The sequence below is a fragment of the Ochotona princeps genome, chromosome 14, assembly GCF_030435755.1.
Source record: "Ochotona princeps isolate mOchPri1 chromosome 14, mOchPri1.hap1, whole genome shotgun sequence".
Taxonomy (NCBI): Eukaryota; Metazoa; Chordata; class Mammalia; order Lagomorpha; family Ochotonidae; genus Ochotona; species Ochotona princeps.
This window is the reverse complement of record NC_080845.1, coordinates 57,054,937-57,082,026: the sequence shown is the minus strand read 5'-3', so window position 1 is coordinate 57,082,026 and position 27,090 is coordinate 57,054,937.

Below are 27,090 nucleotides of genomic sequence, written 5' to 3'. Positions count from 1 at the left end.
TCTTTTTATCGTGTATCATCTATATAAAATAATTTTGAGTAAAAATATACATTTCTGTATGCTGATTTCAAAAGAACCACTGGTTGTTTTCTTAATTAGTTCCTAATTAGAGGAAGTCTGAATATGCACAAAGAGGAGAATTAATAATTGTGCAATCACAGGATGGAATTTTTAACTGTATAAATTTTATTTTGATAATTTTTACATATTTGATTAGGGTGTGAAGCGTCAAGGGCTAGAAGGATGGGATTTTGTACAGCCAAAAAGCGATCACATTGCTGATTCGTGCTACAGATGTTACACTCAGAGGGAGAAGCAAGACAAGAGGCTGCACAGTGCATGATCCATCCCTGTCCCGTCCAAGGACAGGTGAAATGAATCAAAGGTGATACAAGTAAGGAGAAAGGCAATTTCCTGGGAAATGTCAAAAAGAACCCTTATTAAGGTGCTAGAAATGCTGTATACCTTTGAGGATGCTGTATCTGAGCGCACACACATACAGGAGATCACCAAGGTGTAGACTTCAGATTACTGTTTTTATGCATCTTGTGAGGGATGTACATACTCTCCTCCCAACAAATAACTAGGACAAAAGTGTAGCTTCTTGTTTCTTTTCTCTGATTATGTCCAGGTATCTGTTAGAAAGGAACTCTAAAACTGGTATTTCAAAAGTACCTAACTTAAACGATTTCTGGAGTTCACAGGTTATAAGCAAGTGTACACTTATTTCACTGCCTCTCTTAAATGCATCTCTGATTGTATGATGAAAGGTTAGCATCTCACCATAAAGGAGAGTGCACCGTCCATTTTACGATGTGGCTGGGAGAGTGAGCGCAAGTTACAGTTTGGCCCTTCACTGCTGGTAAACTCAGCCTCTGAAATGAGTGCTTACAATGGCATAGTTTGCATAAATACACTCTTGCCAATGTTTTACGTAAAGTCGTAGTCCAGGAGCAGCCTTGCGTAAAGATGATACTCTGGGTGCAATATTAATTTTTAGGACTAAAAGTATATTTGATGATGTTTGGATTAGAAGCCGGTTTTCTGCTTAGGCAGGTACAACCCAAGGAACGTTTCGTGGAAAAGAATGTGAGGAATCAATATCAATTCCTTCTCCTTACTTTCCATATGTACATTGTACTTACAGCAGTTGAGAACACACCCTCTTGTTGGCCTACTAATGGCTTAATGGGGCAGAGCCATTTGGAGTTAGGGGAAAAGTAAGTTCTTGCTGACCTAAGAGATCCATACTTTTAGCTGGGGCATCGTAGAAAGATTGAGCTTGTTTTGACTTTTAATGAGGTCAGGGTAGCCATCACTTAGAGAACCGTAGAAGTGAAAGGTAGGAGGAAGGATCTAATTGAATATGTCCAAACCGAAGCCCTGATACCCAGGAAAGAAAGCAACTGCAGAAACGAAGAGCAGATTGAGATCTAAAAGGACACTTAGCATTTTTATAGATATAAATTCAGGTTACATTATCAACCAGATAAAAAGAGACCATCAAGAGTGACCTCTTCCGCAGATCTGTAAAATTAAAGCTAAACTAGAATGAAATATTCATGCACATCGGAAGATGTTCAGTTGATACTGGCTTTTTCTCTTTTGTATAAAATGACTGGAATTTGAGGCAGGTGCAAAGTTTTCTCTAATACAACAAAGCAGAAGGACCAGGGTGGGCGTTTGGTGCAGTGAATAGGACACCACTTGGGATGTCTGAGTGCCTGGCTTCCAGTCTCAGCTCTGCTCCCTTTTCCAGCTTCCTGGAATGGGCACCCCGAGGCTCACAGGACCCTCAGACTGAGTTCCTGGCTCCTGGCTTTAGCTAGGCCCATTCCCCAGCCGTTGGAGGTATGGGGGAGGCAGATATGTGGGTAGGAGATGCCCTATTTGCCTGTCTCTTTGATTTTCAAATTAATAAAAACCCCAGTGGGACCAAGAAATAGCAACAGCAAAACCCCACATGTTTTGGTCTAACTATTCATTAAGTCCAATGAATGATTGCTCCTATGTCTGTAGCTATAGGTTAAGAAAAAAAATATCCTGGCTCTGATTTGGGGCACTTCTTAGTTACATAGAATTTGCATTTAAATTTATGTGTAATTTTCTAGAGTAATTTTGGTATTGCTCACTAGGTTCTTATTGGAGAAAGTTGCTTTGTAGGGCTGTTGACTCAGCCCTCTGAGAGCAAGGGAAGGGCCCGGCGGGCTGGCCTAGCGGCTAAAGTCCTCGCCTTGAACGCCCTGGGATCCCATATGGGCGCCGGTTCTGATCCCGGCAGCTCCACTTCCCATCCAGCTCCCTGCTTGTGGCCTGGGAAAGCAGTTGAGGATGGCTCAAGGCTTTGAGACCCTGCACCCGCATGGGAGACCCGGAGGAGGTTCCAGGTTCCCAGCATCGGATTGGCGTGCACCGGACGTTGTGGCTCACTTGGGGAGTGAATCATCGGACGGAAGATCTTCCTCTCTGTCTCTCCTCCTCTCTGTATATCTGACTTTGTAATAAACTGAATAAATCTTTTTTTAAAAAAAAAAAAAAGAAAGCAAGGGAAAACAGATAAGCCTTTACTGAAAATTCCAATTGTGAAGATCACTTCCGCCTGTGGCAGACCAACCTGAGGAAACCCTCCACTAACGAAGGGCCTACTAGACTTTTGTTCCTTGAACACACCCCTCGATTTGCTTAAAAACTCCTGACTGAGTTAATGTTCCTTGGATTGAAAATGACGGAGACCTCACTTTAAACTGATACAAGCAGAAAAACATATTTCCAGAGATCATCTGAACCCTAGAATTCTAGCCATGAAATCTTCTCATTGGCTATGGCTGGGTGACAGTCACACAGTCTTAATATAGTTCTAAGGTCCACTCATAGGAGGAATAATTCTTATTAGAACAGAGAGCCAAGGGCTCAGAGGAGTTCTGTGAAATGCTGCATTGCAATTCCAGGAGTTTTTCAGCCTCACTTCCACAACAAGTATCAGCCTGAGGTCTATCTCTATTGGCTCATTTTTTTAAAAAGTGTATCTATTTTATTTGAAGGTATGGGCAGAGATATCATTTAATGATTCTTTCCCCCAATGTCAGCACTAGTCAGAAGTTGGGAACCAGAAACTCAATCTAGGTCTCCCATGTAGGTGGCAGGGACCCAAACACTTGAATCTTCATCTTCCGACTCCCAGGGTATACTTTAGCAGGATGCTTGAATTGGCGGTAGAGCTGAGCCCTGAACCATTCACTCCAACGTGGAATGCGGGTACCTTCCCCCCACCCCCCAAAGATTTATTTATTTATTGGAAAGGCAGATATACAGAGAGGAGGAGAGACAGAGAAAAAGATCTGTTCACTGGCTCACACCCAGAGTAGCTGAAACGACCGGAGCGGAGCTGATCCAAAGCCAGGAACCAGAAGCTTCTTCTGGATCTCCTTCATGGGTGTAGGGTCCTGAGACAGTTTCAACTTCTGTCCCAGGCTACAAGCAGGCAGCTGGGTGGGAAGTGGAGCAGCTGGAACATGAACTGGCACCCACATGGGCTCCTGGTGGATGTATGGCAAGGATTTAGACACTAGGCTATTGTACTGGGCCCTGGAATGCAGGTATTGTAACCACTACACTAAGCTGTCTGCCTGTTGTAGTGCTCTTTGGAGTGACACTGAATGTGGTTTCTCCTTCTTCTTTTCATTGCAGATGCCTCAGGCTCAAGTTCAGGGACGATGAAATGGTTAGGCTAGAGGTCACAGGGTTGTGGTAGATGGCCAGTCACAGGCTGAAGGCCCTTTTGATTTTGGAAAGTATTTGTGCTTTATTGCCCATGCGGGCAACTTTATTTGAAAATAGTTTTCTTTCTTAAGTTTTACATCTTGCAAGGATGTGAGATTTTGTGTTTATCTGTATACCGAATATAGCATCTTCTCTCTCTTTCTCTCTCTCTCTCTCTCTCTCTCTCTCTCTCTCTCTCTCTCTCTCTCTTTCTCTCTCTCTTTCTTTCTTGGGCTTTGGATAGAAAAGGCTTTAAAAGGAGTGAGGATGGCTGACATGACTCTTGCAAACAGACTGATTGCATTCAGCCTGGCTGGCTCAGTGCTCTTGGTGATTGCTGGTACACACTCCTAATTCCAAGGACATCGTCCGGTACTCTGTCTCTCCCACAAGTTCATAATTACTCTTTGTTTCTCTCTCTCTCTTTTTTTATAGCTCCTACAATAGAATTGTTTTTATATACTACATGTAGAGGCTTTTGAAACTCTTGGTTTCTTTTTTGAGTCTTAAAAAGGAATTTATGTCTCCTTAGCACGTTGCCTGGTTTTGCCCAGGAGAAGATGCTCCAGGTTCAAGATCCTAATGCTTGGCTGGTGTTGGTTTACCCTTGCCCACATATCCAGTGCTTGTCATAGACCAGGCACAGTACTGGGTGAGTAAGCAGTCCCTGGGCAGCTGGGATTTAGCACGTGCCACCGTCTGTATTTTTAAGTTGGTGACTTAAACAACAGGAACATAGTGGTTGCAGGCTGGAGGCTGGAGGGCATCTACGATCAAGTGATAGTGTGCTTTCTGGCTCATGTATGAGGGGAATTCCATGTAAAGCAGAGAGAGAGAGAGAGAGAGAGAGAGAGAAGTGAGCTGGCACTGCATGTGGAGGCTTAGTGTGCTACCCTGTGGCGTCAACCCTAAAACTGGTAAATTGATACGAGGATTTTGTGTCTGTTGAATGTAGTGGTAAGATAATTGGTCTTGTTATCTGTCCATGACAGCTTCAAATGTAAGAAACTTACCCTTACCCACAAATTGTTGGAGAGGCATTTGTCTAGCTCATTCATTCTCCATAAGCAGTCCCCCAAAGGCCTAATGAGACATTGAGGGAACTTGTGAGGACATTTCAGATGTGTTCAGAGACACTTTAAAAAAAAGATTTAATTATTTTTATTGGCAAATCAGATCCACAAAGAGGAGGAGAGACAGAGAGGAAGATCTTCCATCCATGATTCACTCCCCAAGTGGCCACAATGGCTTGATCTGCGCCGATCTGAAGTCAGGAGCCAGGAATTTCTTCCGGGTCTGCCATGTGCATGCAGGGTCCCAAGGCTTTGGGTCATTCTCGACTGCTTTCCCAGCCCACAAGAAGGGGGCTGGATGGGAAGTGAGCTGCTGGGATTAGAACCGGCACCCATATGGGATCCTGGCGCGTTCAAGGTGAGGACTTTAGCTGCTAGGTTACCGCACCAGACCCCAGGGACACTTTTATTGTCCACCTCCTACCCATCTTCTCCATTGTGAACTGTTGTGACTTCCGGCTGGGACATATCTGACATGGGCCTTGATTTTATCTTTTGTTTGCTACAGTAGCTCCTGTGTTCTGCTCTGAGAGTCATCATGGAAAAGCCCTCTCAGCCTTACGAGTCCATGCTTGCTCATTAAGCACAACTTCTTTGCACCTTCCCTGACATAGCTTGTAGAGAGAAAGCTTAGAATCCGTTCATCACAGCCACTTTGAGCACGGGACACCTCACAGATTTCTTAAGATTGCTTGGAAGGTTGATCTTTGTATTAAAGCTTAAATGCATTTTGTTTATACACAACCTACATCACAATGTGTTTTTCTTCAAAACAATGCCTTCACTCCAAGTAAGTGATGCTCAAAATAAATGAAGAGCTCAAGACAACATCGGTCCCATTTCTTGCATGTCCTGGGCTGTATGGATGGCAAGCAACATCCAGGTATGATGAACAGCGACAGATCCAAATTAGCTGCAAGTTTTGTTCACAGTTTTTCATTTCTAAACCATTCTTTAAGGGAAATCATGAACTGGGTCTCTTCATATCTGTGGTAATTTGGTAGAGCCACTGTGCCATCTGGACTCATTTTTCACCAATCTAAAATTGATCATTTTTGAAATCAACAAGCATGTACTTGATTGGGTCTGTGTTCTTCAAGTATGCCCTTGATTGATTTCATGTAATTGTCGCCAGACTCCCTTTGCGAAGCTGGTTTCCTGCAGGTGGTTGTTCATGACGATATCCAGGTCAGTGAGCACTGGGCTTTGTGGTATCTTAGCTCTTGGGGCCTTCTGCCAGGGGCATTGGCACCAATGAGTGAATCATCAGTGCCACCCTTTGGCCTTCTGACCATCTTCTCCACCTCTAGACGCAGGCTGCTCACCATCTCCCAGATCTTGTAAATGTTGCAGAACATCTCATCGTGGCTGATGAAGACCCGGTAGATAATTTTGATGACAGCTGGAAGAAGACGGTGGTGCTAGCTTGGCAGGCACCTGGAGCTGGGAGGAAGCTCAGTGCAGCCACAGCTGCCCTTGCAACTAGGTAGGGTGCAGCAAGTGAAAAAGAGTAATTTTAAACTAAAATAAACGCTCACCGAAGTGGGTATTTAGCTTAGTGATTAGGACGCTGGTTAGGATACCTGTGTCTCCTGTGGGCGTGCTCGGTTCAATATCCAGTTCTGGCTCTTGACTCCAGCTTCTGGCAGCGAAAACCCTGGAAGGCACGGGTAGTCACACAAGTGGGAGACTGAGTTCTGGCTCCTTGCTTGGCCTGCCCAACCCTGGCAATTGCAAGGATTATGGAGAGGGATCTAGGGAGTGGGAGCTCTCTCTCTCTCTCTCTCTCTCTTCTTTATCTCTCTCTCTCTTCATATGTCTTTTTTTAGCTCTCAAAATAAAATAACATGAAAACAAGCTCTCACTTTGTTTTTTCACTGTGCCTTAGTGTTAGTTATTTCCTCGTTAAGGGGATTGGATGAGCTCCAGCAACACATACATGTTTGGGAGTGGTGTGGGGAACTTTGTTTAAGACTTCCCTTAGGCATTTTTACTGTTCCCTAGATGGAATGACTAGGTAAATAAGCAATGTGGCCAGGAGAAAAATTGAACCTCTTAGGAGAGTTTTGTGAATTTCTATTGAGGGTGTGAACTTGTTTCAGGATGTGAGAACACTGGAGAGAGTGAACACCAAAGTACAAACACAAATATAGCTGAGGTCATGAGTGATAATGACATGAGTAAAACATGGCTGCTGTCTACACCTGTAGGGAAAGAAGAGGGAAATAAATTCAGGCTAATTTTTACTGCATTGCCTATGATAGCTTCAGTGTTGGTGTTGTGTGTCTTGGATTCTGACTGAGTAGTTAGGAAGATCCTAATACCCAACTCCCTACTATTTTCTTTCTTGCTTGCTGTCACTTTTATTTTAGTCTAAAGCTTTATTTTCCAGATAATTTTGAACAAACATGATGTCGTCTTGCCAAATCTGTGGACTTATGTCAAATTGACGAAGGATCCAAGAGTAGCTCAGTAGGGAGAGAGTTGGTTACAATGCTTGGGTTGGATGCCTCCCGCAGTAGGATGCCTGGCTTCACTTCTGATGCCAGCTTCCTGTTAACGTGCACTGCAGGAGGCAGTGGATGATGGCTCAAATGTCTGGGTACCACCAGTGTGGGAGACTTGGATTGGGGGTCAGGCTTTTGGCTTCAGCCTGTGCTAGTTGCAGCTGTGGTAGGAATTTAAGGGTGAATTAGTGGATGGAAGATCTTTCTATATTTTTCTCTCTCTGCTTTTCTCTTTTTCAATTTATTTTTGTTGCAAAGGCAAATTTACAGAGAGAGGGAGATACAGACAGAATGATCTTCCATCTGCTGGTTAACTCCCCAAGTGGCTGCAATGACCAGAGCTGAGAAGATCCAAAGCCAGGAGCCAGGAGCTTTTTCCAGGTCTCCCACAAAGTTCAGGGTCCCAAGGCTTTGGGCTGTCCATGACTGCTTTCCCAGGCCACAAGCAGGGACCTGGGTGGGAAGTGGAGCAGCCGGGATTAGAGCCAGCACTCATATGGGATCCTGGGACATGCAAGGCGAGGACGTTATCCACTAAGCTATTGTACCAGGCCCCCTTTCTCTGCATTTCAAATACAAATTAACCATGTAATCAAAAAAAATTCAAAAAGAAATGCTATTTGTATATTTAAGGAGAAATAATGCGTGGATGGCATGTCGTGTCTATAGTCTCATCAAAATACAACCATACCATGTACAGTTTTCTTAACTCACTGCTCCAATCAATGAGGGTAGGTGATCCCCTTGCTGAGTGCTTTTGATTCTAAAGTTGATTCTAGAACCTTTCAGCAACTTTGGAAGTCTCATCTGTCTCCATAATATAGTTTGTTCATTTTGGCTAACATGATTTAGTTCTTTGAAACATATCAAGCAAGCTTAAATAATAAATATTGAATGATTCAATTTTGAAAGGCTATGTTAAGCTATTACTTTTAGTTCAACAATTCAAGAAATATTGAATGTAGGGCACTATGCCAGACCCTGCATGGAGCTTTAAAGGCAGATGTCACTTCAGTTTATGGGAATGGTTGGACAGGACTAATTTATTTTTTGTTTTCCTTTCTGATCTTTTAAATGATTCTTCCTCAAATATTTTGGGGAATAGGTATTATTTGCACACAGTACAACATCTGAATGTTACAAAAGGGCAAAGGTGAAAGGGAAAGCCAAAGTTTCTGTTCCTGATCACCTGTTACCCAGCTATCACAGGAAACAACTCTATCTTTGCCAATGCAATCCATGCATTTAAGACTTACCTGTGTATTACAAGTGTTTCTGTGTATTCTCACTTTCATACAAATGGTATTATACCATATGTATATTCTACTTTTCACAAAAACGATAATGAAATATCTTGGAGATCTTGGTGTAACTGAACCTATAGCTTATCATCGTCTTTCTAATAATTGCAAAGTGCCTTGCTGCTTGTTGGTGTCACAGTTGACTTAATGAATGCCCTGTTGGTGGTATTTAGGTTGGGTACAGTTTTTGCTACTATAAAGAAAGTTGCATTGTTTTGCCCCATGCAAAACTTCTCTCACATTGTTTTCCATACAGAGTACTACAATTTTTTTTTACTTCTACTATCCCCAAATAGCTACAAATTAAGATAATGCAGGGGTAACTCAGAGTATCTTTTTATTTTCTTTGGTCTCAGAAATTTCATCTTCTGAATTTCCCTGGAAATAAACATTTCACTATATTATTTTGTTTTGAGGCTTCTGTGAGAGTTCTGAAATTCTATAAACCCTAAACTGTATCCTCATGTGGATATCAATAATAACCTTGGGGGCAAAAGCATCTCAACTTATCTGTGATAATAGCTCTTTATTTTATTATTTAAAGCAATATCCAATTCATGATTCTAATCCCACTGAGAAGCCCATCACAGGAAATAGATAATATTTAAGCTGATCTCTATCTTGTTTCAAGAAGTAAGTCATGCTTGAAAGTTGTGTCATTGTCAAATTGTGAAATTTGTAGCCCCTTACTTTTGATTTCTTATCACAGACGAGTTCCATTTGCTGTGAAAACTCTGAGTAATATTGTTGCAGAACCCAAAATGTGATTCCTCTGATTCTAGTGGAAGAATGCCTTTCTTTGAATGGACAAATGTCTTATTCATGTCCTTTCTTGCACACTTTATTTTTTCAAAATTGTATTCAACAGAAAGGTCACCTTTCCAAAACACATGTGTATACATGGTGATGATGATGAAGGCCTCTTACTCTAAAAAATCTTGGAGGGATGATTCGCTCTGGAGAAATATTCCCCTTAATGAAATCAATGGTAGATTTCTGGGACTTCATTGAAGCTGTATTATTAATGGCCTCTTGGAAACCCAAAGACTCTTTAAGAGACAAAAACAAAACAAAGCAAAACCAAAAAACCTCAAGGACTATCTTTTTATTTTCCAAACCATTTTTCAACAGATTTATTTATTCAAAGGTAGAATCACACAGACACACATGCACACACACAGAGGGGAGGAGAGAGAGAGAGAGAGAGAGAGAGAGAGAGAGAGAGAAATGAGCCATCCCTAGTCCACTCTCCAAGTGGTTGGAACAGCCAGGGCTAGGCCAGGGAGAAGGCAGGATAAGAACCTGCATCTAGGGTTACATGTGAATGTCAAGCTCAACCATGTGGGCAACCTTTCACTGCTTCCTCTGGCCCATTAGGAAGGAGATGGATGTTTAAGTGGCACAGCCTGAAAGGCATTTTTTCTTTTTTTAAAAATTAATTAATAAATTAACTTTTAAAAATAATCTTACTTAGTTGATTAGGGTACAAAGGGTCAAGGGCTACAGGAAAGTGGGTAAGACCATTGTTTCCACACTAACATCATCATTCCCCTCCCCATACCTGGGGTCAGGCGAGAAACAAAGGGAAAAGCCCTAACCAGCCTCCCAACCATCCCAGGTCCCCAGTGTGGGGCATGCTCCGACGGTCCTGCTCAAGCAGTTTTGATAGGTCAACAGGTCTGATTTGCTGCCAGTCTCACTGTTCCAATTGCAACGAAATCTCTTCAGAATCCACTGGCTGACATAGTCTCTTCCTGGTGGGGGTTCTGAGATCAGCAGTTCAGTTGGAGGGATCTCCAAAGAAACTTAGTCTGAGGTGATCCCAGACCTGATTCTTGTGGTGCTTGCCAGTACAGGGTCTGGCACAGTCTGTCGCCCCAAGCAGCTTATGCACATGCTGGTTGTTTCAATTGCTGGGTCAGTTCTGTTTCCAGCCCTGTCATAAACTTGAACCAATCGCAATTATAGTGCACCCCGATCCTGTCCACTTCATACTTGGCCCTCACACAAACCAGTGGGAGCTGCAGCCTAGTTGAGGCAACTCCCCATAACCCCCACCAGGCCTGTTCCCTACACTGGTTCCCATGCATGCCAGTATGTACCCAGACTTGTTCAGTCTGTCCCACATCCCATTTAGCTCTGGTACATGTCAATGGGCATTGAAGCCTAGTTCAACCCAACAACCAACTATCCAGCCCACACACATACTGGCAGGTGCCTTTCTGTCTAGCCACCCCTATCCCTGTCCTGGTTTTGGTGCTGTCAGCGGGATTCGTAACCCAAGAAGGAGGTGCCCACTATCTCCGTACTAGGCCACTCCAACATCCAGATTATGCACTGTCCAGGTGGTTTTGGAGTTTAATCTGACAGATTAAGCTCCTAGTGCCAGCCTCTGCCAGCTGATGCTGCGGCAAAGCCCAACCAACCCTCACCCACTCTAATTTTTGTTTGCACCAGTCGGAACAGTCAGCCCAACCTGGCCCTTCCCTAATCTAGCTCACATGAGGTCCATAGGTGTTATAGCCCTGCCTGGTCTGGTCTGGGTTACTCCCCCATCCCAGCTCATGCTCTCCAGTGGGAGTGGTTGTCCAGTGGGAGAGCCCACACTCCCCTTGCTGGCTCTGTTCCCTTCCCCCGCTGGTTCTCACTTGCGTTGTTCCAGCACTGCAACCACATGTGGTATGGCTTCCCCCAACTTGGCATTCCTTAATGTGCACTGGTTTGTGTCGAGAGTGAACCTGGCCCAACCCATATTCTATTGTGGCACTCGGATTCGCCAGCAGGTGATGTGAATGGGTTCGGCTTGGTCTGCCCCCCACCAATGCCATATGTATGATGATGGGTATCTTCCTCTGGCTTGGTCAGGGTTATTCCCTTTCATGGTTCTTGCGTTTACCTCAAGGATTGTGTTTCAACAAAGGAGTTTCCCAAGCTGCTCCTTCAGAATCTGTCTGTATGCCAGATCTTGCACGTACTGGTGGTTCCATGGGCCAGCCCTCCTTACTAACCTTCAATCCATTCCAGCTCTTGATGTTGGATGTTTCAGCCCAGCCAAGGTTTGTCCATACCCAGACACTGCTCACACATGGCTCAGTAGGGGCAGAGACCCAGCCTAGTGCATCCTACATCTACCCAGGTTCTCCAGAGCACCAGATGGTGCTGGCATCTAGCCTGACTCGGTGCACCAGACCCAGTCCACACTTGTGCCAAGGGAGATTGCAGCTACATGCAGACCAGAACACAGCTCCCACTCTGGCTCCCACACTCTCCCAAGGAAACCCCAACCCCAACCGAGTCTATTCCCAACCCTGGATGGCACGCATGCCAGTTGTTGCTCTGACCCAGTTGGCTTAGCCCCTCACCTGTCTCAGCCTTTGCTTTCGATGCTGTGGCATAGTATCGCTGGCTTTTGCAGACCAGTCGGTGTAAGAGCCTAGTTCAGTATGACATGTGCTCCATCCTGATTTCTGTTCTTTCTTGTGAGTTGAAGTTTGCTTGGCCCTGCCCAGTCTGCTCCCTTCCAGTTGCAGCAGGGCTCACCCCACATCCTATTTTAGGATGCACCTTCGGGTAGTGCTGCTGTGAAAGGCATTTTTTCTTTAAATAGTTATTTATTTTTGTTGGAAAGGCACCTCTACATAGAGCAGGAGAGACAGAAAGAAAGGTGTTTCATCTGCTGGTTCACTTCCCAAGTGGCTGCTGCTGCTGCTTCTTTTTAAATTGGTTCTCTTGTTTCCTCTACACGTCTTCACTTGATTTCCCACCTGACACACATCCAGCTCAAGCTCAATCCTTTTCTTTTTTTTTTTTTTTAAGATTTAGTTATTTTATTACAGCCAGATATACAGAGAGGAGGAGAGACAGAGAGGAAGATCCTCCATCCGATGATTCACTCCCCAAGTGAGCCGCAATGGGCCGGTGCGCGCCGATCCGAAGCCGGGAACCTGGAACCTCCTCCGGGTCTCCCACGCGGGTGCAGGGTCCCAAGTCACTGGGCCGTCCTCGACTGCTTTCCCAGGCCACAAGCAGGGAGCTGGATGGGAAGTGGAGCTGCCGGGACTAGAACCGGCGCCCACATGGGATCCCGGCGCGTTCAAGGCGAGGACTCTAGCCGCTAGGCCATGCCGCCGGGTCCGAGCTCAATCCTTTTCTGTGGAGCCTTTGTTTTGTACTCTAGCCTGTATTGCTTCCTCTTTTTCTTTTGGGTAGAGACAGCAGCCTTGAGATTGCTTCCAAGGGCTGGTATGAAGATATATTAGATTAAGCGGTGCTTGGTCTGTGAGCATTCCATATTGGAATAACCGGTGGAGTTCTTGCTTTCCAGCTTCTCATCCAGCTCCCTGCTAATGTGCCTTGAAAAGTAACAGAAGATGGCGCAAGTGCTTGGCCCTTTGGTGCCCATATGGGAGTCTAGAACATGATTCCTGTCTCCTGGTGTTGGTCTTTCCCAGTTATAGCCTTTATGGGCATTTGGGAAGTGAACCAGAGTATGAGTGCTCTTTCTATCTCTCCGTTTCTCCCTCTCTTTCTGTATTGCTCTGTCTTTAAAATAAATAAATAAATAAAATATTTTGAAAAATTATTTCCAGCGGCCAAAATGGCGAATAGGATTTCCTTGGAGCTCAAGCAATCACCTAGTTCCCTTTCACATTTTAAAAAAACATTTAATTTCTCAAAGGCTAGTTAAAGGAATCATGAATGTTTGGCCTAGGAAAGAGTCAACTTTGCCTCTAAAGGGTCATGCAGGATTTTCCTTAGGTGTTGTGAGGGTGGTTAGGAGATAATTTCTTGTTCTGTTCACTTCCAGAGCTGTAGTTCTATGTGAAACCAAGTTTTATTCCCTAGTGGAATAAGTTATCAAAGAACAAAAACTTAAAGGTAGGATTTTTTGTTGTTTTTGGGAACAAAAACTCAAATGGGGAGTTTTTCCTCTTTGAGTCAAAGTTACTGAAAGTTTCAGGGTAGAAAAGTGGCAGTGAGATAGGTAGATCCAATGGCAGGAAGCGTCAGTTACCGGAAATAAACCCACCAGAAGGATCCATTTGGCTCTGACCAGTGGCAATGACATTGGCGAGGTAGCAGCTATCTATAAACTTAACTGTTGAATATCAATACATAAGTCAGCCAGATGGCTATTGAGCTGTGAAGATGCCCTGTGGCTGTTTTCCAGGTGACAAACCTTTCACCCAACCTCAGTGGTGACCCATTGTGTTGCATGAGTCACTTTTGGAATGCTGGAATGTGGTGTGGACTGTCCATAATCTAAAGTTGGCCATCCAGGTATTCCAGGAATATTTGGCTCTTAGATGTGAGTTGTGTATTGCTTTGCTTTGGCAAGTGTGAGGCGTAGTCAGGCTGATGATGTTGAACTATATGAGGGTAGCTAGGACCAGACTGGCTGGATAAGATTTTGATAATCCTTTGAATGCTAACTGGCTGATCCTATAATTTTGCACATTTATGGACATATGCTCCAGGCCATGTAGCCTTTACTTACCATTCTGATGATTTGTGTTGCTTATTTCTGTGGGAGCTTAATGTAGTAGAAAGAACACTTGACTGCAGATAATGGTGGGCCTCAGATGTTCTTGGTTGTAGAGAAAATGCCATTCTTAGCGGGAGACATTTAGCCTTGTTGTGTTACCAGCACGAGTGTGACTGTTAGAATGCTGCAGAAGGCAGAGGAATGTCTCTAGAAAGTTGTACACATCTGCAGCTTGGGCATGTGTTACCTTACACAGAAAAGGAGCCTTTGCAGATGCAGCTATGTCAGGCATCTCAAGATGTACAGATGGTCCTGGCCATTGGGTGGGCCCAGGGTTATAACAGGGATCCTTACGAGGCTGAAGGGCCAGAGTCAAAAGTAAGAGATGTGAGGATGGCACCTGATGCTGAATGATGTCCTTTGAAATCAGAGAAAGGATTCATGAGCCAAGGGATGTAGGTGGTGTATTATTCCTGAAAAACAGGAGGATTCTCCCCTTGAACTGCAAGACGTAAGGTGGCTCTTTTGACACCTTGATTTAGGACAACAGACTCACTTTTAGACTTCTGGCCTGCGCAACTATAAGACAATAAATATGTGTTGTCTTAAGCCAGGTAGATTGTGGGAATGTATTACAGTAGCCGCAGGAAACCAGAAGAAGCCCTGAAATCTGTTCTAGGGGTATGCTTCTTCCTTGATATTTTATTCCAGTATTTAACTGAACTAGATAGAGGACAACTTCTGTGATCTACTTGAAGATGACTAAACAAGTACATTTTACTTTGTAACTGCTAGTACTACATAGATTTGCTTTTCACGTCTCATAGAACTAAAAATCGTTGGACTACATAAATGCTTCTACAAAGGTGATGGCTTAACATCTTCCAAAATGTAGAAACGAAAGAACAAAAGGTACTTATAGCCAGTGTGGTTGGAACAGGGTCAACGGGCAATTCATTCTCCTGTCAGATCAGGGAACGTTCACATAGCCGCAAGTGCACATGCATGGAGCAGACAATGAAGGCTCCCTCATTGTCACTGCTGCCACCACACGTTTTCACCTGCATGCCATGTGTGAGCCCGGGCCTGAGTGGGCCTGCGGGAGCGAGTCCCATCCTCTTGTGACTTTAAAGTCTCCTTGGCACCCTGGTGTGGCTAGTGTTTCTGAGATAGTAAGTTTACTTTTCACATCTCTGTCTTTATTTTTTTTTTTCTTTTGATGGTCCTCAAGATTCCAAAAATAATCAGCTATCACAGCCTGCCACTGGTCTGACTTCAGCCCCTGGCTGCCTTTTTGCTGGCCTTGCATTAGCAATTCTTCTTTGGAAAGGTGTGGCTCACTTCAAATGATGACCAAACATTGGGAGGGTCTGTGTCCAGTCATCACTTCTCAATTTCTGGGTTCTCCTCACCTTGCTGTAAGGTCAGAAGAATGAAATGTGTTGACTGTGGGGAGCTGATAAGCAGAGAGAGTGGGTCAAGAAACGATCCCTCTAGAGTGGGGGAAGACTCCCCTGCTTGCCTGAGATATCATACTGTGATATATGTTGATTTATGTTATCTACAGTGAGTTAAGAATTGAAGATGAAAATTTTTAGATTTTGGGTTTCATGGGCGATGACATTTTGAGCAAGGGGATTCAGCATATGGCTGTTGACTTTGTTTTGCCAAATTAAGTACACGGGAATACAAATACCTCAAACCAATGGTCATCAATACCCAACCAAGAGGTAGGTATGGTGGCATAGGTAGATAAGCTGTCTCTTGGGATGCCTGCATCCCATATGGGAATGCAGATCTGAATTTGTCTACTTGGATTTTAATCTAGCTTTCTCCTGGTGTGCTTGGGAAGGCAGTGGAGGGTGGTCCAGGTTTTTGGGTTCCTGTTACCCATATGGGAGAACAGCATAGAATTTTGCGTTCTAGTCTTCAGCCTGGTTTAGCCCTAACTATTATAGGAATCTGGGGAGTAAACCAGTGGCTGGGAAAATCTCTCTCTCTCTCTAGCTTTCACATAAATTATTTAAAAGTTTCTGAAAAAAAATGAAAGGGAACAGATTTATGATTGCATCTCGAGGAAGTAGATTAAGCCATCTCTCGGGACACCTGCGTGCCACAGAGGAGTGCCTAGTTTTGCTTCTATTTTCTGTCCAGTTTCTTTCTCATACACATGTTGGGAGGAAGCAAATGAAGCCTGAAGTACCTGAGTACCTACTGCCGACATGGGTGGTCCAAATGGAATTCTTCGCTCCTGGCTCGGCCTTTGTGGGCATTTGAAGTGTGAACCAGCAGGTTACAGATTCTTCCTCCCTCTCTCTTTGGCTTTCTTTCTCTGTCACTGTGCCTTTCCAATAAGTAAATAAATAAAAATAAACAGCATTAAAAAAATAAAAGGAATAGAATGCTTATACCATTTGGGGTTGTGAAGAATGTCATCTGATGACAACGACTGTGCTTTCTGGTGTCATTCTTCATCTTTTACCTACACTTAGGCTCTACAACATTTAAGGCGGCCTCATGAGCAGCCCAGGTCGTGGGGCTGGCCTGTGCGGAACCTGTGAGATCTGACTTCAGCAGTCTATTTGAGGAGGATCCTGTGTGGATGGAGACCTCATGAGAGCACAGATGGCTTGGAGACAGTCACCTCGGCTGCTACAATGTGTGTGTTATATTGGTATCGTATTTCCTGGAACCTTGAGGAGGTGATGCTATGGCTCACTTCACTTGCATTCTGAGTCATTTGTGGGAAAAGAATTTAATTTTCTGGGAACCCTTGTTTGGATTAGAGTTAAATCATGTGTTTTCTGTTGAATGATTTATAGACACAGAGCAAAGAGGTCCCAAAATTGCCTTCTTGATTATTGTATCCCTATCCCTCCCTCTACCATCCCAGCTTGGAGAAATAATTTTCTCCGTGCCTCATGGAATGCACTCAGACATTACTCTCCAGCTTAAGCGTTCCTGGTGCTTATCTTCACATGTTTAAGCTGGTGCTATTATTAGGCTTTTAGATGAGTACAAAGACTTCATGAAAATACTTCAGTTAGTATGGTGTGTTATTGTGTGTATTTTGTGCTGTTAAAGCACTGAATTGCTTTTTGCCTCCTTAACTCAGTAATTAGGTTCTTCCCAAACTTTATGCACCTAATTCAGTTTGTAAATAGTGATGTTCTGATGGGCTTTCTCGAGCTTACATGCTTAATGCTGATGGACCTTTGGTACTCATTAGAACAAAGACTTTTATTGGAAGGGTTTTTTCTATGTGAGCTGAGGGGAGCTCATGCAGTCCACTTCTCAACAGTGTCCATCTATAATTGAGTATAGTGTTCCCCGGCATGTAATGTTTCGGCATTTGCAGTGCTTATGAGTAATTGACAGTAGACAATGGTAACAATAAATCAAATGGCTAGGCTCAGCCCTTAATGGTCCTGTTTACTGGGGAGGAGGACTGAAAATTGGTGACTGCTATTAACTGGAAGCGTTTCAAATCATAAAATCAGAGAATGCCTTTATTATTAATACCTTGTGAGTGGCTGTTTAAAACAGGGACCCCTGATTGGATAAGCAGACAAGGGAAAATGGATTCCCTTGTTTTAAATTATTATAAATCAATTCAAAAGAATGACTTATTCTGACAATGTGAGTGAGCTTGAGTTGTAGTATATACTACAGGCTGAAATGATGGAGGAGAACTCAGGTAGCCTATTATGTTACAGATGGCACGAAGTCAGTGAAATTAAGATTTATTTTCTTGAAAAGTAATTCTTTTATTGCGTGGCTCAGAAATTAAAGCAGAGTCTCAATGCACAGTGGCGCACATAGGAACATATGATAACCTACTTGGGGTACTTTCTAAAATATTCTAAAATTACTTATTTAAGAAGTACACAAATACATTGAGAAAGAGAGAGAGAGACAGAGAGATCCATCTGCTGGTTCAATCCCCAAATGACTGCAATAGCCAGCACTGGGCCAGGACTGAAGGTGGAAGCTCAGTCCAGGTTGCCGTAATGAATGGCTGGGACCCAGTTACCTGAGCCATCACCTGTTGCCTCCCAGGGAATACATTATAGAAAACTGGAGCTGGAAGCAGAACTGAGACTTTGACTAAGGTACGCAAATGGAATCTGAGCATCTTAGCCATAAGGCTGAACACCTGCTCTTGGAACACTATTCATTTTTTAGTTTTATTTACTTTTATTGGAAAGGCAGATTTACAGAGAAAAGAATAGACAGAAAAAGATTTTCCATTCTTTAGTTCACTCCCCAAATCGTTGCAATAGTTAGAACTGAGCCAATCTGAAGCTTCCTCCTGCAGTGCCAGCATCCTGTATCAGAGCACCGGTCCAGGTTTCAGCTGCTCTGTTTCTGATCCACTTCCTCTTAATGGAAGTGGCCCCCACCAGATGATGGCCTCTTCCACCCTCCTGCAAGATACTGATGGAATTCCAGGATCCTAGCTTTGGCCTGGGCTGGGTCTGGCTTTTGCAGACATTTGAGGAGTCACTCCTAATGGCTGCAGTAGTCAGAAATGAGCTGATCCAAAGCAAAGAGCCAGGAGCATTGAGCCTCTTCTCGATCTCCCACGCGGGTGCAGGGTCCCAAGGCCTTGGATCATCCTCCACTGCCTTCCAGGTCGTAAATAGGGAGCTGGATGGGAAGTGGAGCTGCTGGGATGTGAACCAGCACTCATATGAAATGCCTATGCTTGTAGGTGGAGGATGAGCCAATGGAGCCATTGTGTTGCATCCTGGAACACCAAAATAATGATAGCTGTGATCTACTGGGCACCTAGTGTATTCTAAGGTCAGGAAGGTTTCACTCTATTAATTTGTCTTTTTGATTCATCACCATGTTTCCTTTTATTTTTGCTCTAAGAAAGCAATGAAATGATCTTTTTATTTTAAAATTCAATTCATAATGAATATTACTTGTATCTGTAAGTTACAAAAATAAAACACTCATTCCATAAAACGCAGGCAAAAAATTTTCTTAATAGTTACATAGCCTGCAAAAGATGTATCCTGATGAGCCGAGGAAGTCTTGCCTCTGTAAAATACTCAAAGGAAAGTTTAAAAAAAGTTAATGCAGCTGAGCATCTTCTTTGATTATTGTGTCTGGCCTTTGCCTATTTCCCTGTTTGTGGTCTTTCTAATTTGTATTTGTTGAAGTCTTTGTTTAACAGAACCATTAAGCCTTTGACTGTAATATAAATTAAAAATATGTTATATTGGGCCTGGCTTGATAGCCTGGTAGCTAAATCCTCACCTTGCATCTGCTGGGATCTCATGTCAGTGACAGTTCATGTCCCAGTGGCTTCACTTTTCTGTCCAACTCCCTGCTTATGACCTGGGCAAGCAGTAGAGGATGGCCCAAAGTCTTCAGACCCTGTACCCATATGGGATACCAGAGGAAGCTTTTGGCTCCTGGCTTCAGGTCAGCTTGACTCTAGCTGTTGGACTACTTGAGGAATGAATCAGTGGATGGAAAATTTGTCTACCTCTCCTTTTCTCTCTGTAAATCTGCCTTTCCAATAAAAATTAAAAAAAAATCTTTTAAAAAGTTTTATCAGAAAAATCACTTACTAACTTAATAACATAAATCATACACGATAATTTAAAAATCATAATTCTATTTTCTGATAATGATCTATTTATTTATCTATCGACTTTGTTCAATAGAAAGTGAGCTCCAAGGTTTGGCTCACTACTCATGGTGCAGCATCTCAATGAAGCCTGAGAGGGCATGAGGTCCTAAGCAGCATCTTAACTTCACCGACTGGGCAGAGTGCAGTCCAGGTTCTCAGTGACTCTCCCTTTTTGTCTGATTAGACAGAAGTTAGGGTCTGTGTCATGGTTGGATTGGGACATGACAATAATTTTCTATATTTTATTTACATCATTTATATTTTAAATTCAGTTCCCTTACTATTTCTTTCCTATAATGGCTTGTTCAGACAATTTTTTACAATATTGAGAAAGAGACTTTAATAAATTGTGAATAGTATAGTCATTAAAATTTCAGAGGAAGAAATGTGTTGTCATGGGTTTACTTTATGACATTAACCATAAAATGAATGTGAACATAAACACACACATTTTGTACAATTAGGTCATACTAAGAATTGGTGACTTCTTTTTTGTAGGGCCATGTGATTTTACCTCTTAGGGTGAACAAATTTAAATGTGGGTGGTTTTCAATTTTATGTGTGTCTCCCAGGCAAGAGTCTCACTGTGACATTCACTCTTACAATGTAGTTAGCTTGCGTTCAAGAACACAGAGGCTCCCACAAAACGGATTTGTAGTTTCACTTTCTTCTTCAACTGAATCCTGTAAAGCATAGTTTCGTCTCCTCCCTACAAATCTTTGTTTGCTTACAGTAGCAGATAGGGCTCCCAGGAAGAGATCTGTATTCTGAATTCCTAAAAGGTCTCAAGGAAAGTCCCTGGGATTCCAGAGAGCTCCACCCAATTCTATGAGCATCCAAGAATGAAGTTGGAGGCATTATAGTAACCAATCTCATTTTAAAGACAGTTGGGTAAAGGAAGCCGCACAGGGTACAAACAGTTGTGGGCAGCAATGAAAAGCTGAGGGAAGAGAAATCGATAACCCTCATGCAGGGCTCTGAGGACTGTTCTCTGGAGTTAGGAATCAGCTTTATTGTGTGTGCATGTACACATGTGCACGTGCGTGTGTGTGTGTTTGTACAGACACTCACTAGTGCTACAGGATGGGCTGACTACAGCAGAGAGGTTAATAGGAAGATGGGTGCAGTTCTGGTCACACTGTGTGAGTGACCCGAAGTGGATAAGCTTTCCTGGGTGGTAGCTTTGTGTTGAAGGGGTCAAGGACTCGGGTTGGAAGGCTGGATGTAACGTTAGGATTTTAAGTGTCCACTGGCAATGACTGAATGATATCATCCTAAAATGTGTCTGCTAGGCCTACCTTCCTCTATCTGTGAATGTGGGGCTTCATTTGGAAATAGGATCTTTACGCAAATAATCAAGACTTAGCGGATTCTACATGAGTAGGGTGTGCAATTGTCTGAATATTCATGTTCCTCTAAAATTCCTGTGTTGAAGTCCTCATCCCCTGAGGTGGTGGTTTGTAGATGAGGTGGGGATTTTGGAAGCGGTTAGTTTGTCAGGGCAGAGCTCTCTAGACTGTAATTAATGCCATTTTATTTTATTTTATTTTATATATATATTTTATTATTATCATTTTATGATACAGTTCCACAGGTTTCTGGTATTTCCCTTATCCCAGCCCCAATTCCCTTTAGAGAATCAAGATGGCGGAATAGGGTAAGGACACTTTTAAATGGATGGAGAAACATTTAGTCAGGATGAAGCAGAGAGGACACATTCCAGGAAATAGGAGAGGACAGAACAACAGCAGAGGGGTACCTGGAGACTGACAGACACAGGAAAGCAGCGGACACAACAGTGTGGTGTTGCAGTGACTGATGTTTCAGCGCATTCAGCCTACAGTGATCTGATTCCACCAGCAGCCGGAACTCCATCAGCAACCAGGTGGGAAGGGACTTTCACTGGGAGCTCTGGAGGTGAACCCAGACAAAGAACTGTCTGTCCTGTTGGTCTGTTTGATTTGACCAGGAGCAGAGACAGAGCGGCAGATCCCAGATGGGCAGTGCAAGAACAGGGTGAATTTCACAGCCCAGTCAGCCACCTAGAGCTGAATTGGGCGCCATTTTGAGTAAGGTGGCAAAGGCAAGGGAAAGGACTGAGCATATGCTGAGCTTGGAGTGAATTCATTTCTGACTCAGTGAACTGCAGCAATGTGGCATTCTACAGGTCCCGCCCAAGACAGGTCTGGGTAGCCCTCAGACCTGAAGGCCAGCAGGTGGCAAAAGCTTTAGGACTGCAGGGGACAACAGTGAACTGCACATATGTTGAGCTCATGAGAACTCACTGATTTCTGTGGATTGTACTGGTCCTGCAGGAAAATAGTACCGACTGTGGCATCGTATGGGTCAAAATAGGTCCGTGTGGCACCCAGACCTAACGTCCAATTAATACCATTTTTAAGGCAGCAAGAGGTGACTCATTCCACTCACACCTTGTACTGAGTGAGGTCACAGAGAAAAAACTGCTGCCTGGAAGGTGGTCCTCATCAGCTTGCAGACCAGCCTGGCCAGAATGTAGGACATTCCAGCATCCAGATCTGCGAGCAATGGATTCCTGTTATTTACAAGCTCACCAGCCAATAATTGTTGAGCTGTAGCAGCCTGGAAAGATGCAGACAGGTGGATGGTCATTCAATGAGAAAAAGGAAGAAGATAGTGATGAAGGATATGGGCATTAAAATGATGTAGCTGTGGGTCTGGTGTGATAGCCTTGTGGCTATAAGTCCTCGCCTTGAACGCTTTGGGATCCCATTTTGTGCTGTTTCATGTCCCAGCAGCCCTACATCTCATCCAGCTTCCTGCTTGTGGCCTGGGAAAGCAGTCGAAAACAGCCCAAAGCCTTGGGACCCTGCAACCGTGTGGGAGATTCAGAAGAGGCTCTGGATTCCTGGCTTCTGATTGGCGTACCTCTGGCCATTGCAGCTGCTTGGGGAAGTGAATCATTGGACAGAAAATCTTCCTCTCTGTCTCTCCTCCTCTCTGTATATCTGACTTTGTAATAAAAATAAAATAAATCTTTAAAAAAAGATGATATATTTGCAGAGGATGTCAGGGACTGTCCACAGCCAGCAGAGGTAGGAAGAAGCATGAGACATCTTCCCTGAAGTTGTAGGGGGAAAATGGCCTGCCTATACCTGCATCAGATCACTAGCTCCCACTGCTGTGGAAGAATACATTTTTGTTGTTATTGCTGTGTTTTTTTTAAAGATTATTTATTTATTTGAAAACAGAGTGACAAAAAGGCAGACATACCTTTTACCCATTCATCCCCCAAATGACTGTAATGGCCGAGGCTAAGCCAGGCCCACTTTGGGCACCAGGAATTTCATTTGGTCCTACATGTGTGTGGCAGGGACCTGAGTGCTTGATAGCTTTCACTGCTTTTTCAGGAACGTTAGCAGGATGCTGCATTGCAAGCAGCACAACCAGGACTTTGAAGTGGCACTCTGATGTGGGAAACCAGTGCTTCAGATGATGGCTTAATCCACTGATCCACAACATGGACCCTAAGAATATGTTTATGTTGCTTTCAGTGGATACTAGCACAGCAATCCTAGAAGATTAAAATGACATTCAAAGGTCTTCTGTGTCAGCTCTGGGCCAGTGGAGAGGTGAGAAGGATAGGGGAAGCCTGAGGACTCACCAGGGTGGAGAGCTGAGCTGATAGGTTTCCAGCTACTGAGGCTGTTGGACTTTGGGCTGTTAGCACTCAAATAATCCCACAGGGCCAGATTTTGGAACCCTCAACTTCTGCAGCTCTCTATTACTTTTAACATTGAGTGTGTGTCCCAAAGATGACCATGCTCAGATCTATCCCACTTACTCTTTTTTTTTTTTTGAAGATTTATTCATTTTATTATAGCCAGATATACAGAGAGGAGGAGAGACAGAGAGGAAGATCTTCGGTCCGATGATTCACTCCCCAAGTGAGCCGCAACGGGCCGATGCGTGCCGATCCGAAGCCGGGAACCCGGAACCTCTTCTGGGTCTTCCACACGGGTGCAGTGTCCCAATGCATTGGGCCGTCCTCAACTGCTTTCCCAGGCCACAAGCAGGGAGCTGGATGGGAAGTGGAGCTGCCGGGATTAGAACCGGTGCCCATATGGGATCCCGGGGCTTTCAAGGTGAGGACTTTAGCCGCTAGGCCACGCCGCCGGGCCCTATCCCATTTACTCTTGCAAATGTTGTTGCCTCCCCATCATGTCATGCGGTCCTGATCCCAACCCCTCAAATCTGAATGGGTTTGTGACATCTTCAATAGAATGTGGTAAACATGATGCTGTGTGGTTGCAACCTTGGGAATGAAATGGAGTAGATGAATCAACCACCTCAGCTTTATGCTTGCAGCGGAAAACTGGACAAGGGGAAACCCTAAGACGGACTATGTCAATCAGTGGACTCTGCACCAGCCTCATCATACCTGGACTGTTGCTGATGATATGTTGGTGCTTCTAATTGATCGAGGTGACGCTCTGCTGGCTCTGCCTACAAACCTGAGAGGGCCTCCCTAAGAGGCGGTTGAACTTGAACTGGACAAGTGGGATGCTGGACTCTGTATAGTGTAAACTTTTAATTAGGGAATCTCAACGGAACTTGAGCTGTGGTTATGCATCAAGGTGAAGGAATTCATGATGGGGGAAGGGTTTGGGGTGAAGGGGGGGGAATCCCAGTACCTATGAAATTGTGTCATGTAATGCAATGTAATTAATGAATAAATGAATATTAAAAAAAAAAAAAAAAAAAAAAAAAAAAGAAAAGCAATGCTCCCTATCCTGTGACTCAGAGCATTCAGGAACCCAAAGGTGCCAGAGAGCAGGATGACTGGTATGGGAGAGATAGGCAAGAATTTAGAACAAGTGAGCTGGGCTATTTTTACACAAGTCCTGTCTCACCAACTTGTAATGTAACTCTACCCATTTACCTGCCAGTCTAGTATGTTCATTTTCCTACCAGGCACCTGTGTCTCATAAGGGACTGGGGGAAAGGAGACACCCTGTTGTCATGTGGAAGTTAAACGCCATGAGGGGATACCATGAAATTCCCAGAAAACATCATGGATGCTAAACCCACTCAGATCTCATCCTTATCCCGTAAAGGGAATTGCACATGATAGTGACCGTTCAGCTTCTTACCCTCACTGTTGACCTCTCTCTCCCATGCACCTATGTTTTATCCTTGTAGATATTATGAGATCCATGAACTAAGAGATCAGACACCAAAGCCTCTAACAGAAAGCAATGATGATGATGACGCATAAGGCTCAACTGGATTCAAATGCAAAAGGCTGAGCTCTTAATAAACAGGGACATTTCCTTATGTATCTTTTTAGCCTTTCCGAGGCCCCTGTATGGCTACACATGTTTTTGAACAGATGACTTAGTGCCACATGGCAGCTGTAGCGAGTGATACAAAACTGCTTATGTTGGGCCTGGTGTGATAGCGTAATGGTTAAGGTCCTTGCCTTGAACACGCTGGGATCCCATATGGGTGCCGGTTCTAATCCCAGCAGCTCCACTTCCCATCCAGCTCCCTGCTTGTGGCCTGGAAAAGCAGTCGAGGATGGCCCAAAACTTTGGGACCCTGCACCCGTGTGGGAGACCTGGAAAGAGGTTCCTGGCTCCTGGCTTCTGATCGGCGAGCACCGTCCGTTGCAGCCACTTGGGGAGTGAACCATCGGAGATCTTCCTCTCTATCTTTCCTCCTCTCTGTACATCTGGCCGTCCAATAAAATAAATAAATCTTTATTTAAAAAAACTGCTTATGTATACATAGTTACTGATAAGGTTTAGCTAGTTTCCCTCAAAACACCTAATATTCCTTCTACATACATATGGAACTGTACACTACTCAGCTTTGCTAACACCATCACTTTGTGCTGACAAGCAAAAGATGAGTTACAAACAATGGAAGAAAAATAATGATTGGATTTCATTCCCAGAACAAGTTTTTCCTTTTGGCTTTGGCTAGGCCTCTACCACAGGCACCTCTCTGACCTTCTCATGGTGGGCATTTTCCTCCTGACATTGTCTACACTCTCACGTGAGTGTATCTGTTGTTGAACAATACTCCAAACTGGTTGGAGGCATTGTTGTAGAACTCCCAACCTGGGTGTGTTTGATGCACAGGAAGCCAATCACTGACATCAGGGTAGTAGAAGAAAGCAGTATTTATGGAAAGCACAGAACAAGGAGCTGGGAAGCTGTTGCTCAATTCCCAGGTTCCCTGAGAAGTTAGGGGTGAAGGTTCTTACAGACAGAAATTGTGGCTGAGTGGTGTGTGTGTGTGTGCAAGGATCCTGGTTGGTCAGTGAAGCTAGTGATGTTTGTTTTGATTGGTCTGTGGTGCTGTGGTCTAGGGAATTCATGATGGCTAGGTGGGCTCCAGCCCATCTAGGGGTTCCATGAATATGTGACAGCTCAGACAATCAAAAATTGTAAAAATAAGGCTAGATCTGATACATTTCCTGGATATGTCCACAAGCTTGGGTTCTTGGAAAGTCCTGAAAGGAGAGAGAGTATTTATTTTTTTAAAAAGATTTATTTATTTTTATTACAAAGTCAGATATACAGAGAGGAGGAGAGACAGAGAGGAAGATTTTCTGTCCAATGATTCACTTCCCCAAGTGACCGCAACAGACAGTGTTGCGCCGATCCGAAGCCAGGAACCTGGAACCTCTTCCGGGTCTCCCACGCGGGTTGCAGGGTCCCAAAGCATTGGGCCTTATTTGACTGCCTTCCCAGGCCACAAGCAGGAAGCTGGATGGGAAGCAGGGCCACCGGGATATGAACTGGTGCCCATATAGGATCCCGGTGCATTCAAGGCGAGGACTTATAGCTGCTAGACCACGCCGCAGGGCTGAGAGTATTTATTTCAAGAAAATATCTCATTCCAGGATGAGATCTTGCTTTTCTTTTACAGCTCATAAAGTAAGTTGATTGCCCCAACTGATTTTCTGTACATGGAATTGGAAGGACCTGTTCATCTTGGCCAGTTGTTCGCTTGAGTAGACAGGATGCAGCTCTTCCTATTAGAGTACACGATGCTGAAACTGATTGGGTGTCTGTGTTCCATGTCACTACAGCTGACTGGATCATTTGCATTGTGCAGTAATGTAAGCTTGATTGAATGATTTCTGGCATGTGCCCGTACTCTCTTAGCTGATTGGATGATCGCTGTTTAAAATCCCCTGAACATAGTTGGTGTGGGCTGCTCTCCTCTTTTACCTGCAGTGGCATGGATGATTCATTGGTTAGCGCCAGCACGTGAGGAAAGACTACTGAGCTTCAAAAACTCTGCCTCCAGCTCATTTCTGGGTAAG